This window comes from Scyliorhinus torazame, chromosome 7, assembly GCF_047496885.1.
Source record: "Scyliorhinus torazame isolate Kashiwa2021f chromosome 7, sScyTor2.1, whole genome shotgun sequence".
NCBI classification, from domain to species: domain Eukaryota; kingdom Metazoa; phylum Chordata; class Chondrichthyes; order Carcharhiniformes; family Scyliorhinidae; genus Scyliorhinus; species Scyliorhinus torazame.
Window position 1 is genome coordinate 89,393,545 of NC_092713.1, and position 13,164 is coordinate 89,406,708.

At 46.5% G+C, this 13,164-nt stretch overlaps 1 long non-coding RNA gene across 1 annotated transcript in view; it reads right to left on the reverse strand.

The window, feature by feature from the left end:
• Positions 1 to 1,175: 1,175 nt before the first annotated feature.
• The window catches only part of LOC140427300 (uncharacterized), a 56,373-nt gene continuing 44,384 nt past the window's right edge, over positions 1,176 to 13,164 (reverse strand). Inside the window, exon 3 of the long non-coding RNA XR_011948450.1 lies at positions 1,176 to 1,236. This is a non-coding gene — a long non-coding RNA (uncharacterized lncRNA). The remainder of the gene's footprint in view (positions 1,237 to 13,164) is intronic.

The window sequence follows — 13,164 nt, forward strand, 5'->3', positions numbered from 1 at the left end:
TTGCTCAGCTTGTGGACATTCGATGAGAAGAAGATGATTGAGGCCTACAGCTGTATATCCGCCATGGGAGTTGGAAGGCCGATTTCAGAGGCTCACCATGTCCACATGGTGACCACCGGATTGTGAGACCCTTCCTAACCTATCACTAATATCAATGGAGGTGCATGTTCCTGAGCTGGTGGAGGGTGCCGGTGTCAGCTGTAATGCCTGCACAAGTGTGCAGCTCTCTTCTCTTCTCCCGGTGTATCGTGGATATCTGGGTTCCTTTTAAAAATGGTGCTCTGTTGTGACGCGGAGCGCGCGCCATCTAGCCTGTCCTGCAACAGAATACATTGCACAAAGCCCAACTGCAAAATGAATGACCCTGGGGACAGAAGACACTGTCCCCACCCCCGCCATGTAACTTAGACCATAAGACCATACGTCATCGGAGCAGAATTAGGCCACTCGGCCCATCGAGTCTGCTCTGCCATTCAATCATGGCTGATATTTTCTCATCCCCACTTAGTTCTGGCTGGGAGATTTCCATCGTCTGTCTCTCCACAGATGGTGCCTGACCTGCTGAATATTTCCAGAATTCTGTTATTATTACAATATTTCAGTGTCTTTGTTCTTGAAAATGTTTTCTTTTGAAAATTTAAATCAGCTCACTGAAAAAGATTTTCAGCACTCCTGGTGCCTACTGCATGGGAGTGTGCAGGAGTCAAAGAATAGATTCTTTGGTGTCAGCAGATATAAAAAGACTGTCTTTCTCCTTTAAAATTTTATTGGTTGCAATCTGAAAACATTTTAAAGGAAAGCATAGAGACAGGACAACACTATTCCAGATACTGAGGAGAGGTTTGTTCAGGAGGTGCCATGGAGAATAGTGGACCTCTTTAAGGTGTTAAGATGCTCTTGATTGATGAATGCTGATAGAAAAGCCTGGATGAAAGTAACAGAGGAAGTTAGATGCTGCCTCGCCTGTAGCTCAAACCTGGCAATCGGCGAAGAAGCAAAATTAGCAAGATAATAAGCCGTAACTTTGGAGTATTGGCGGAAAGCCACGGCCCGCTGATAATGGAATAGAAATGTGCACACTTACCTGCACTCAGAAATTGCAGCAAACCTTCCTGTTCCAGAGGCAGCCTCCAGTGCAATTGTCAGCGCAGGCTCCACGGCGGCACAGTTTCAATGCAGTTACACCCCCTTGAGATTCAGCAGCTACAGGACGTCCATTGAGGGCAGGAATTTAGACTGCAGGATTATATTGAAGACAACAGGCAACAATTTTTATATGTGTCTTAAAGGTACGTAGAAGTTTTAAAAGTTTTTTTAAATCTTTCTTTTATACACGCATGCTGTTGTTGTTGATTCTTTTAAGTTAATTTTAAATTTTTGTTATATGATTCAAGATGATGATTACTTATAAGTGAACATAGGTTTTCTTATTTGTTTTGAATCTGTGAAACTATTTGAAGCTGCACTATATTACTGTCTAACTTTACGTGTCGTATGCATAAAAGTGTTAGTATGTTTTAATTTAGATTATAGTCATAAGATTTTAAAAGCACCCCAAGGCCTTGTGCTGTCACTGTTCAGGTAACAGATATTTATTTGAATCTGCACCGACGCTCCGAAAGATCACCCTACCCAGGCCCACGCCCCTGCCCTATCCCCGTTACCCCACCTAACCTTTGGACATTAAGGGGCAATTTAGCATGGCCAATCCACCTAACCTACACATCATTGGACTGTGGGAGGAAACCAAAGCTTTTGCAGGAAACCCACACAGACATGGGGAGAATGTACAAACTCCAGACAGTCACCCAAGGTCGGAATTGAACACAGGTCCCTGGTCTTGTGAGGCAGCAGTGCTAACCAGTGTGCCGCCATGTTACATGTGTTATTATGTTTCTGCCTTGTTTACTAATCTCAAAGATCTTATTTATTTATAATTATCTCATAATTAAATGTTGTGTTTTGATGTTTTGATGTTTCAGTGAGGCATTTGTGGAAGCTTGTGAAGTTTAATGGAAAACATTACTGAATATAAATAATGTTATAAATACCACAAATTTGAAACCAGTTAACATTTAACTTAACGTTTAACTTTATCGACAAAATAACAACATAGAACTACCTCAAATTTTACAAATTTCTTGCAATAAAATAGATTTTCTCACTTAAAAACAACAAAATAAAATACATTTTTCCACATATACACAACGATTCTGTCTATTTGTAAAGGAGTGGGGAGGAAAGAGAGGACAACGGGAAGGAGGGAAGGGGAAGAGGAGGGAGGAAGGGAAGAGGGGGATAGGGGAGGGAAGAGGGTGTGGTGATGCGCATCAATGTGAATGTAAGTAGGCTAGCTAGACACTAGAGGGAGCACCAGAAACATCACACACACACACTCAACCAATAGATCAGTTAGATAGGACATGACCAATGGACATTCACGATACACACATAAGTGACACAACCACAGGAGGGCATTACACCAACCCATATATAAAGGACACCACACACATGATCTGCCTCTTTCCAGTGGAGTCAGTCAGTGAGTAGAGACACAGGGTTGATTCAGTATTACACCCATCATGTGGATTGCAGCAACTGGTTAGTCAGTCTGGGTAGCTTTAGTAGGATTAGCAGTAGTGTCGAACCCGAGTAAGAGAAGTGTAAATAGTTTAATAAATGCGTTGAAGTTATCTCCACGTCTGATCCTTCCTTTGTCAAGTGCACCACAAGTAAGCCGCTTATGTTACACCGAGAACATAACAAATCATGGTACCAGGAGTGAACTGTTTCAATCCATATAGCCATATCTCAGCATACAGTGACAACCAGCAACGATACCCAGGCAAGATGTTTGAGATCCGGGTTCCGCAGCAGCTCCAGTGCCACGGCGATCTCCGTGAAAACTGGCAGATATGGCGGCAAATGTTTGAAATCTTCCTAGTAGCAGCCGATCTGGAATACGTGGCCGATGCTGAAAAGACAGAGCTTCTGCTCACCATCGCCGGTGCCAGAGCAGAAGAAATCTTTTAAAAATTCAAGTTCTCCAAGTGGCAAAACAGGAGCGACTTCCAGGCAGTCCTGGAAAAATTCGGCAAATACTGTGAGGAAAACACACTCCAACCAGCAAGAAAAGGTAAGAGAAGTGCCAGTACTCACCACGAGGCCGAGATCCTGGAGCAGAGAACAATTTTGATCGGCGGCCATCTTCCCAAAGTGACTGCACTTGCACAGAACGGGAAGGTCCGTTTGCGCATGCACAAATGAGAACAAGGCCCACAGTAAAGGAACAGTGATCTGCGCATGCGCAATCGCTTCCTAAACACTACGTCACGCGCGTCATGACGTCAGAGGCCCCGGACCACACCGATTTAAAGGGGAAACGTCCCAAATCAAAGAATGAATCTTTTAAAGCCGTAAACAACCTTCCTTCACCTGGAATGACAGCACAATGTCTCAAATTGAACCAGGAAATAAAATTAACCTCCGAAGAAACCTGCAACAAGCAGATACCTACGCCCAAACTGATGATTCCGACCTTGAACACTTCAAAACCGACCTTTACATTTTCTCTGGACCTCGCGAGCCCAATGCCAGCTCCGACGCAAACAGTGATGATATGGTCCGAGAAGACAATGACTCAGATGAACCTTTCACCTTGGGAGGCTACCCCAGTACCAAATCCGAACCGCAACTAGACGTGTTGCACATTGGCGACCCCCATATTAAATCCGACGCAGATGCGGATTCGTTCTTCAGATTTGAAGATCTTCAGCCCAGCAGATATGACATCCCGCCTCATGAGTGCAGGATGATGCTGCGGCCTGAAACCAAGAGACAGAGAGTGGTACAAGCCCACAGAGAGCAGCCTGCTGCCACACAGAGCGTGGTCCACGCACCCCTCAGGGTTCCCGACTCTACGAAAGAAGACATGCAAGACTCCACACCGCAGTCCTTGCATGAACAAAAAGTGACTCCAGTGTCACAAGCCTCCACAGCGAGCTCGTGGACAGACTCCACAATTGCAGAAATGCAAGACACCAGAGCGCAGTCCTTGCACGAACAAGAAGTGACTCCAGTGTCACAAGCCTCCACAGCGAGCTCATGGACAGACTCCTCGACAGTAGAAACGCAAGACTCCAGAGCACAGTCCTTGCACACACAAGACGTGACTCCAGTGTCACAAGCCTCCGCAACGAGCTCGTGGATAGCCTCCACAATAGAAGCAACGCAAGACTCTGATGCGCAGTCCTTGCAGGAACAAGACCATGAGGGTCCAGCAACCTCCTCTGACCAACTAGTGGCAGACGATGCAATTCCGCATTGCTCAAGAACACAGCAAGAAGACTATGACAGTCTACCACACTCCAGTGCACAGCAGGACGACCATGACGGTCTATTATGCTACAGTGAAGAACAAAGCGACGATGACAGTCCAAGCCCAAATTAAGGACAACAGCAGGACAATGACAGTCCACCCACATTGTTTGCACCATCAGATGAAGACTCTGACAATTTACCCAACCCAAGTGAACAACAAGCAGCTACTGAGGATCTACCCACTGTATGTGAGACGAGTGACAACAGCATCCCACTTCCCATGCAAGGTGTGCAAAGTAACAGACCTCAGCTAGTGTGTACAGACGCACTCGACGATCACTGTGAGACCACTGGTGACTCTGGTGACACCACGATACTTCCACCCTCATTCGCTCGAACCTCTCCACAAGTCAATGCATTCCTGCATGTTCCGACTCCAGACGTGCAGCTTCAAGAAATCTTAGCTGACTCCAGTGAACCTGCTATGACTCCAGACGGGGAGCATCAACAAACCAACACTGACTCAGTTAAAATAGACCAGACTCCTGATGGGGAGTAACCAGACGCCGACTCTCATTCACGTAAGCCGGACTTTACTCCAGACAGGGAGTGCCACAACCTCAGTGATGGCACGCTCAGGGTGACAGCAGATGCCACAATGACAGGAGATGGATCACTTAACAATTACACTGGGTCAGTAATAACAAGCAGCAGCTACAGTCCAAGAGGAATATACCAATATTCACCACAGCTATAACCACACATTCTTTCCACACCAGCAGTGCAGTCAATGACAGCTCATGCTGGACAAACCCAGTATTCAGGCATGCAGCAGCCAGCAGTCTATGCAGCATATTCTCAAACTGGCCAGCACTACGGATTGCCCACTAATGGAATCAAGACCAAACGAGGACTACCGCAAGTGTAATCTGCACTACAGACTGATGCCTTAGTTACAGCCCAGGATTTGCTGCACCCCAGCCTGGCCAGACGGCATATTCCTATCAGATGCAAGGTTTCACACCATCACCAGGTATTTATGCGAGCAGCAATTCTGTTTCCAATTCGACAAGCTTCAACGGTTCTCAGCAGGATCACCCTTCCTGCACAGCATGTGGCCAGAACCAGTATGTACAGTCTTATCCAACTTCAACATATGGCACATCCATGACCTCGAATGATACTGTTGATGGTACCTCTTCAACGTCAACACCTTATCAGCTACAAGATAGGCAGCAGGAGAGAGAGAAGGAGCCGGAGCGCAACGAGTGCAGCTTGGGATTCAGGTAGGTGTTTAAACATACCCCCAGGTTCCAGCGGCCTTCACTTCCGGGAGCGGGAGAGAGAGAGGGTGCCAGAGCGCAGCGAGTGCAGCTTTGGATTCACTTAGGTGTTTAAACATGCCCCCAGGTTCTAGCGGCCTTCATTTTCGGGAGCGGGACTAAACTTGCCTCCAGCATCCAGCGGCCTTCATTTTCAGGAGTGGAAGAGAGAGAGGGAGCCGGAAGCAGCGAGTGCAGCTTGGGGTTCAGGTAGGTGTTTAAACTTGGCCCCAGGTTCCAGCGGCCTTCATTTCCGGGAACGGGTGAGAGGGAGCCAGAGCGCAGTCAGTGCAGCTTGGGATTCAGGTAGGTGTTTAAACTTGCCCCCAGCTTCCAGGGGCCTTCATTTTCGGGAGCGGGAGAGAGAGAAGGAGCCGGAGCGCAACGAGTGCAGCTTGGGATTCAGGTAGGTGTTTAAACTTGCCTCCAGCATCCAGCGGCCTTCATTTTTGGGAGTGGAACAGAGAGAGGGAGCCGGAAGCAGCGAGTGCAGCTTGGGGTTCAGGTAGGTGTTTAAACTTGGCCCCAGGTTCCAGCGGCCTTCATTTCCGGGAGCGGGAGAGAGAGAGGGTGCCAGAGTGCAGCTTGGGAATCAGGTAGGTGCTCAAGTGATTGATTTTTACCTCTATTTAAGTTGGGCGGTTGCTAAATCCGAGACACTACACTTGTAGTGTCTCCCACCCTTCCACCTCCTCTAACCTAAGGGGGTCAGTGAATATCAGGGAAGCTGTTTCTTTTCTTTTTCTTTTACCCGCAAGTTATAGCTTCAGATTTTCAGCGGGAGCAGTGGCCAGGGGTCTGTCGGGAAGGTAAGTAGCTGGGAGAAATTTAACTTTTCGGGGGTTGGTAAGTATTGTGGTTGGTAAGTAAAATCCTTATTCCTTTCACTTATTCATTATTTGATATTATATTTGTAATCAGTTAAGGTAAAGTGTAAAAATGGCAGGAGATCCCAGACCCGTGTTATGCTCCTTGTGCTCAATGTGGGAGTTCAGGGACGCGGCCGATGCCCCTGACTCCTTCATGTGCGGGAAGTGTGTCCAGCTGCAGCTCCTGTTAGACCGCATGATGGCTCTGGAGCTACGGATGGACTCACTTTGGAGCATCCGCGATGCTGAGGAGGTCGTGGATAGCACGTTCAGTGAGTTGGTCACACCGCAGATTAGGGTTGGTGAGGGAGACAGGGAATGGGTGACCAAAAGGCAGAGAAAGAGCAGGAAGGCAGTGCAGGTGTCCCCTGCGGTCATCTCCCTCCAAAACAGATATACCGTTTTGGATACTGTTGGGGGAGATGACTCGCCAGGGGAAGGCAGTAGCAGCCAGGCTCATGGCACCATGGCTGGCTCTGCTGCACAGAAGGGCGGGAAGAAGACTGGCAGGGCTATAGTCATAGGGGATTCAATCGTAAGGGGAGTAGACAGGAGTTTCTGTGGTCAAAAACGAGACTCCCGAATGGTATGTTGCCTCCCGGGTGCACGGGTCAGGGATGTCTCAGATCGGCTGCAGGTCATATTGAAGGGGGAGGGTGAACAGCCAGTTATAGTGGTGCATATAGGCACCAACGATATAGGTAAAACATGGGATGAGGTTCTACAATCAGAATTTAGGGAGTTAGGAGATAAGTTAAAAAGTAGGACCTCAAAGGTAGTAATCTCAGGATTGCTACCAGCGCCACGAGACAGTCAGAGTAGAAATTCAAGAATAGTCAGAATGAATACGTGGCTTGAGAGATGATGCAGGAGGGAGGGGTTCAGATTTTTGGGACATTGGAACCGGCTCTGAGGGCGGTGGGACAATTACAAATCGGATGGCCTACACCTGGGCAGGACTGGAACCAATGTCCTCGGGGGTGCTTTTGCTAACACTGTTGGGGAGGTTTTAAACTAATGTGGCAGGGGGATGGGAACCAGGTTAGGAAGTTAGAGGTCAGTAAAGAGGCAGCAACTAAAGCCAGTAAGGTACTAGATAATAAACTCAATGTGACGAAGGGGAAGAGAAGACAGGGAAGAGATGTTGAACGCAAAGAGACAGGTGGTCTGAAGTGCATTTGTTTCAATGTGAGAAGTGTAGCAGGTAAGGCAGATGAACCTAGGGCTTGGATTAGTACCTGGGAATATGATGTTATTGGTATTCCGGAGACTTGGTTGAGAGAAGTGCAAGACTGGCAACTAAATATCCCAGGGTACAGATGCTTCAGGAGGGATAGAGAGGGAGGTAAAAGGGGTGGAGGAGTTGCATTACTGGTCAGAGATGATATCACAGCTATGATTAAGGAGGGCACAATGGAGGATTCGAGCACTGAGGCAATATGGGTAGAGCTAAGAAATAGGAAGGGTGAACTAACATTGTTGGGACTTTACTACAGGCCTCCCTAAAAGCGAGTGTGAATTAGAGGTACAAATATGTAGACAGATTATAGAAAAATGTAGGAGCAATAGGGTGGTCGTGATGGGAGATTTTAACTTCCCCAACATTGAATGGGACTCATGTAGTGTTGGAGGCGTAGATGGAGCAGAATTTGTAAGGAGCATCCAGGAGAGTTTTTTAGAGCAGTATGTAAATAGTCCAACTCGCGAAGGGGCCATAATGGACCTGGTATTGGGGAATGATCCCGGCCAGGTGGTTAAAGTTTCAGTCGGTGATTACTTTGGGAAAAGCGATCACAATTCCATAAGTTTTAGAATACTCATGGACAAAGACGAGAGTGGTCCTAAAGAAAGAGTGCTAAATTGGGGAAAGGCCAAGTATAACAAAATTCGGCAGGAGCTAGGAAATGTGGATTGGGAGCAACTGTTTAAGGGTAAATCCACATTTGAAATGTGGGAGTCTTTTAAGGAAAGGTTGATTAGAGTGCAGGACAGACATGTCCCTGTGAAAATGAGGGATAGAAATGGCAAGATTAGGGAACCATGGATGACGGGTGGAATTGTGAGACTAGCTAAGATGAAAAAGGAAGCATACATAAGATCTAGGCGACTTAAATCTGATGAAGCTTTGGAGGAATATCGGGAAAGTAGGACAAATCTCAAACGCGCAATAAAGAGGGCTAAAAGGGGTCATGAAATATGTTTGGCTAACAGGGTTAAGGAAAATCCCAAAGCCTTTTATTCGTATATAAGGAGCAAGAGGGTAACGAGAGAAAGGATTGGCCCACTCAAAGGCAAAAGAGGGAATTTATGCATGGAGTCAGAGGAAATGGGTGAGATTCTTAATGAGTACTTTGCATCGGTATTCACCAAGGAGAGGGACATGACGGATGTTGAGGCTAAGGATGGATGTTTAAATACTCTCGGTCAAGTCGGCATAAGGAAGGGGGAAGTTTTGGGTATTCTAAAAGGCATTAAGGTGGACACGTACCCAGGTCCGGATGGGATCTATCTCAGGTTACTGAGGGAAGCGAGGGAAGAAATAGTTGGGGCCTTTACAGATATCTTTGCAGCATCCTTGAGCACGGGTGAGGTCCCGGAGGACTGGAGAATTGCTAATGTTGTCCCTTTGTTTAAGAAGGGTAGCAGGGATAATCCAGGGAATTATAGACCTGTGAGCTTGACGTCAGTGGTAGGCAAACTGTTGGAGAAGATACTGAGGGATAGGATCTATTTACATTTGGAAGAAAATAGACTTATCAGTGATGGGCAGCATGGTTTTGTGCAGGGAACGTCATGTCTTACAAACGTAATAGAATTCTTTGAAGAAGTGACAACGTTAATTGATGAGGGAAGGGTTGTCGATGTCATATACATGGACTTCAGTATGGCGTTTGATAAAGTTTCCCATGGCAGGTTGATGGAAAAAGTGAAGTCGTATGGGGTTCAGGGTGTACTAGCTAGATGGATAAAGAACTGGCTGGGCAACAGGAGACAGAGAGTAGTGGTGGAAGGGAGTGTCTCAAATTGGAGATAGGTGACTAGTGGTGTTCCACAGGGATCCGTGCTCGGACCACTGTTGTTTGTGATATACATAAATGATCTGGACGAAGGTATAAGTGGTGTGATTAGCAAGTTTGCAGATGATACTAAGATTGGTGGAGTTGCAGATAGCGAGGAGGACTGTCAGAGAATACAGCAAAATATAAATAGATTGGAGAGTTGGGCAGAGAAATGGCAGATGGAGTTCAATCCAGGCAAATGCGAGGTGATGCATTTTGGGAGATCTAATTCAAGAGCGGACTATATGGTCAATGGAAGAGTCCTGGGGAAAATTGATGTACAGAGAGATCTGGGAGTTCAGGTCCATTGTACCCTGAAGGTGGCAACTCAGGTCGATAGAGTGGTCAAGAAGGCATACAGCATGCTTGCCTTCATAGGATAGGGTATTGAGTACAAGAGTCAGCAGGTCATGTTACAGTTGTATAGGACTTTGGTTAGGCCACATTTGGAATACTGCGTGCAGTTCTGGTTGCCACATTACCAGAAGGAAGTTGGATGCTTTAGAGAGGGTGCAGAGGAGGTTCACCAGGATGTTGCCTGGTATGGAGGGTGCTAGCTATGAAGAAAGGTTGAGTAGATTAGGATTGTTTTCGTTGGAAAGACGGAGGTTGAGGGGGGACCTGATTGAGGTCTACAAAATTACGAGAGGTATGGACAGGGTGGATAGCAACAAGCTTTTTCCAAGAGTGGGAGTGTCAATTACAAGGGGTCACGATTTCAAGGTGAGAGGGGGAAAGTTTAAGGGAGATGTGGGTGGAAAGTTTTTTACGCAGAGGGTGGTGGGTGCCTGGAACGCTTTGCCAGCGGAGGTGGTAGAGGCGGGCACAATAGCATCATTTAAGATGCATCGAGACAGATATATGAATGGGCGGGGAACAGAGGGACTTAGATCCTTGGTAAATAGGTGACAGGTTTAGATAATGGATCTGGATCGGCGCAGGCTGGGCGGGCAGAAGGGCCTGTTCCTGTGCTGTAATTTTCTTTGTTCTTTGTTCTAACCGACAGCACCATCACAAGCATCGAAAAAGAAAGGGACTCCAAATCAGACAGCGAAGTGATTTGACCACTTCTTGGTTCCTGTGGCACAGAGACGTTGATGGCGTTCATAACCAAGAGAGACATTTGACCATGGTGATTGATGGTTTTTGGACTCACACGAATGATTTGGATTTATTGTTTAATGACTGTTCCCATTACTTGTATATACCTTACCTTATCTACCTGTTCTTTGTTCAATTTTCTCAAAGTGTACAGAAAATATGTAACATATAAAAAGGGGGGGATATGGTGATGTGCATCAATGTAAATGTATGTAGGCTAGCTGGACACTAGAGGGAGCACCAGAAACATCACACACACACACTCAACCAATAGATCAGTTAAATAGGACATGACCAATGGACATTCACGATACACATAGAGGTGACACCACGACAGGAGGGCATTACACCAACCCATATATGAAGGACACCACACACATGATCTGCCTCTTTTCAGTGGAGTCAGTCAGTGAGTACAGACACAGGGTTGATTCAATATTACACCCACCATGTGGATTGCAGCAACTGGTTAGTCAGTCTGGGTAGCTATAGTAGGATTAGCAGTAGTGTCGAACCCGAGTAATAGAAGTGTTAATAGTTTAATAAACGTGTTGAAGTTATCTCCACGTCTGAACCTTCCTTTGTCAAGTGCACCACAAGGAAGCCGCTTATATTACACTGAGAACATAACAAATCAGAGGGTGCATGGGCATGGAAGAGGGGACGGAGGGTTTGACATTGTTAATTTTACACGCTCAATGTCCAAAAACAGCTGCCAGGCGATCGCCAATAGCCCTTGTGTCACCTGGAGCCTGGGCTTGCATACCTGCACCAGGAGGTGTGCTTGCATCAGGCTCCATATTACCTTCCTCCAGCTCGCCTGTTTCTGGTGGCAAGACATCTTCTGGGTGAATGCTCAGTCCATGTTGAATGGCAAAGTTGTGCAATGCTCAACACACTACAAGAATCTTAGAGACCATCTCCGGAGTATACTGTAATGTGCCCCCGACCTGTCGAGATATCTAAAACATGATTTCAAAACATCAATTGTCCACAACCACCTAATGAGTTGTTACATGCGCATGCTTGTACCGTTCCTGTGTTTCATTGTTGGTCTCCGGAATGGTGTCATAAGCCATGTTCTCAATGGGTATCCCTTATCACCCAGAACCATCCTTTAATTTCTGGTGGTGTTGTCGTGAACCGGTGTAACATTGAGCTCTCAAGGACAAATGAGTCATGGGCACTTCCCCGGTTCTTTGCATTTACAGTGAGAATCCTCAACTTTGCATCACACACTATTATCACATTTAAAGAATGGAACCCATTCTTGTTGATGAATGGAACAGTGTTATTTCTTGGTGCCTTCAATGCAATATGTGTTCCATCGACAGCCCCGATTACTTTTGGGAAAACAGCAAACCTGTAGAAAGCGATGGACCACTCCTTCTTCATCACAGGGGATGTGTCAAAGATGAAAAGCTCTGAAGTCGCACGATAAATCCCATTCATTACCTGGTGAATGCAAGCCCGTGCAGTATTCTGTGAAATGTTACATATGTCACTAATGCTATGTTGAAAGGATGCCAGATCCAAACGAATTCAGCGCTGTTGTGAGTTTCATTGCCACTGTTAAGGCAGTGCAGCAGTTAGAGTTCAGCTTCAGGTCCACCTTCAGCATTTCACAAAGGCATCCCATTGCTTCCTTGCTTAAGCACAGTCTCCTCTGACATCATTTCATAGGATGTCCTTTTCCTGTACACTCTTAGGAGTGAGTAATTGATTTGCTTCCGCGCTAGGCAGAGATGATGCCTTACTCTTCGCTCATGATCCCTCTGTCTACCTTCTACCTTGAAGCCTCAAAATAAGTTCAAGGACATTCATAAGCAAAGCTATAAGTGCGATACCCTGGGGGGGGGGGGGCGTGGGGGGGGTGAAGCATGACTCCAGATTTTGAATCTCACTGGATTCTGCAATACCTGTCAGAGAGATAGTTCGCATTAGCTTACAGAAGGCTTGTATACATCAACTAAGGCATAACACTTTGTTAAAATATTTGAATAATCACTGAGGCTTGTAAGGATAAACATTACAACATCAGGAGACTTTTAAACAACACAGCTTAAAATGCATTCTAAAATCCCAATGTACTTTAGCTCTGAATCAGCTGGGAGCACAGGCATGCTAACATTAGTGTCCTTGAAAGAGTCAATAGCAGCGGGTGGTGAAGATCAAGGAGAAATGGGAAGCGGAGTTGGGAGGGGAGATCAATTGGGGAGTATGGAACGAGGCATTGCGAAGGGTAAACGGGACCTCCTCTTGTGCAAAGATGAGCCTGATACAGTTTAAGGTGGTGCACAGGGTACATATGACTTAGGCGAGAATGAGTGGGTTCTTTCAAGAGGTAGCAGATGAGTGTGAGAGATGTGGGCGGGGCCAGCGAATCACACACACATGTTTTGGGGTTGCGATAAATTGGGAAGATTCTGGGCGGGCGTACTCACGGTCTTAGCCAGGATAGTGGAGGAGGAGGTGGACCAAGACCCTTTGGTG